The sequence below is a fragment of the Rhipicephalus microplus genome, chromosome X (assembly GCF_043290135.1).
Source record: "Rhipicephalus microplus isolate Deutch F79 chromosome X, USDA_Rmic, whole genome shotgun sequence".
NCBI lineage: Eukaryota > Metazoa > Arthropoda > Arachnida > Ixodida > Ixodidae > Rhipicephalus > Rhipicephalus microplus.
The window spans coordinates 323,664,076-323,666,393 of record NC_134710.1 but is presented as its reverse complement, the minus strand read 5'-3'; the positions used below and the strand labels follow the sequence as shown (position 1 = coordinate 323,666,393).

Genomic DNA, 2,318 nt, shown 5'->3' with positions numbered 1-2,318 from the left:
GACATCTATACGAATTCATGGAAGAATTTTAGCGAGTAACATCATGTATAGATCCTGTTATAATCTACAAGTGCATATAAGAAAATTGGGTGAAAAGAAATAGAAAAGAAAATCGGCAGATCCCACGTATAGTGGGAATCAGTTATATGGGTAGCCATATAATTATATATATAGACCGGCTGGCTAACCTCCCTGTTCTTTCTCTTTCAATCCTCTTCCAATTATATGGGAAGCACGAATGAAGAACGTTCATATGTAACTTTAAAATCAGAATGATGTTACGAGGTGGACGTAAATTATGCCGTACATGACTTCCATGTGATTATTATCATGTTTGCGCCTAGCATTTGTGTTCGTTGACCGTTCATGTCACGTAATAATAAATTGAGTATATGTAGAGGTAGCGGAAGGGCCGTTAGCACACTATGAGCTTAGCATGTAGTCATGTTTTACACGACACGCATGTGATGATTGTCATGCTTGGATGTGTAATTTACCTTCGTCAACCATTTATGTAACACAGTACAAAATTTGGTATATGTAAAGCTAGCGAAACGGCCGCGAGAGCATCATGAGCGTGGTATGTTGTCATGTACTTAAATGAAATGCATGTCACGATTATCACGTTTGAACCAGTCATATACCTTCGTCATCATTCACGTCACGTAAAACCAATTTTGGTATATGTGAAGCTAGCGAAAGGGCCACAAGAACACTATGTATGTAGCGTGTTGTCATGTTTTATATGACACGCATGTTACGATTACCAAGTTTGGATATGTCATTTACCTTCGACGTCCGTTCGCGTCACGTAATACCAAACTTATTATATGTGAAGCTAGCGAAACGGCCACAAGCGCATCATGAGCGTGTAATGTAGTCATGTGCATACATGACACGCATTTCATGATTATCATGTTTGCACCAGTCGTATACCTTCGTCATCTATTCACTCGCGTAATACCAAATTCGGTATAATGGAAGCTGGCGAAACGACAGTGAGCCCACCATGAGTGTGGCTGTAGTCATGACTTACATGACATGCATGTCATGACTTCCATGTTAGGGACTGTCACTTATGTTCGACATGCAGTCATGTCAGATCATGCCACTTTTGCAATATGTCATGTGAACGAAACCACCGCAAAAGCAGCAAGACTATGGCGTTTATGTCATTACATTCATGGCATACACATAATGATTTTCATGTTATGACTAGCATGCTCGTCTTACAGTTGTGTTATTCTAAACCAATTTTGGTATAGATAACGTTATTGAAACGGCCATGAAAGCGAAATGTCATAGGCGTCTAGATAGATAAACAGATAGACAGACAGACAGACAGACAGACAGACAGACAGATAGATAGATAGATAGATAGATAGATAGATAGATAGATAAATGACCTCCGAGATCGGCACAAAGATTTTGTAGGCTACTAGTTCGGGTGCATCGAATTTTTTTTTTGTGTAACACTGCTCTTATAAACGCCAACATAAGAGATTATGTGACGAATGCGATAAGGTGTATGCTACCCATTGTGAACCAATCATTCATTCCTGCTTTTGGAGGTTCAAAAGTAGCCCCAAGGGGCTCACCAAAATTTGCCATGGTCGACGGTATTTCACGTCGTCCCGGCAGGGTATTGGGAAAAGTTTTCAACAAGCAATAGCCGCCCCTCAATTTTGCCTTCATTTGGTACGACATTGCCTCTGCGCAAAGATAACGAGACTGCACTAAAAACAAATATCCCCACCAAACGTAGCCTGCTTTTTGTCTCAAGTGGGGTGACAAACATTTCTTCAGTTTATTTAGCAAAAACTGAAACAAATTTAAGTTGTTTGCAAAATTATAATGGCGAACTATATCTATTATTTTTCTTTAAATACAAAGTCGAGCAACAATGCTAGTTTTGGCAAAAAATTGCTTCAGTATAATGCGTTAAATTTATCCTTAGTGTTGATGCACCTGGTGACCAACGCTGAAAAAGATTAATGGCTATCGGTGGTTGACTGGCGTTGTTCTCTTCTGAACTTTTTTTTTCATGCTTGGCTCATGTTATCGGTAACAAGATTGCTGTGACAATTGCTGAGACTAAATTTTTTCTCGTGTTCCGCTTTTCTGAGCTTTCACCGCACCCGATATATTATGTACTGGAATGGGGCAGTGCGCCATCTTCACAGCAAACCAATAGGGCAGTGGTGGTCGCTTTTGCGATGACGCCACCAGTGCGGCTCCACCATCGAACGGTGTGCCAGCGCGCGTAAATTAAATTAGATTTACATGCACTTTGTGCAGATTTTGAGAAGAATAGTCTC

General features: G+C 40.3%; 1 non-coding gene across 1 annotated transcript; it reads right to left on the bottom strand.

Moving 5' to 3' along the window:
- Window positions 1–1,582: 1,582 nt before the first annotated feature.
- LOC119185509 (U4 spliceosomal RNA) lies at window positions 1,583–1,724 on the bottom strand. The gene has a single exon (XR_005111567.2). It is a non-coding gene; the product is annotated as a U4 spliceosomal RNA (small nuclear RNA).
- Window positions 1,725–2,318: the final 594 nt, after the last annotated feature.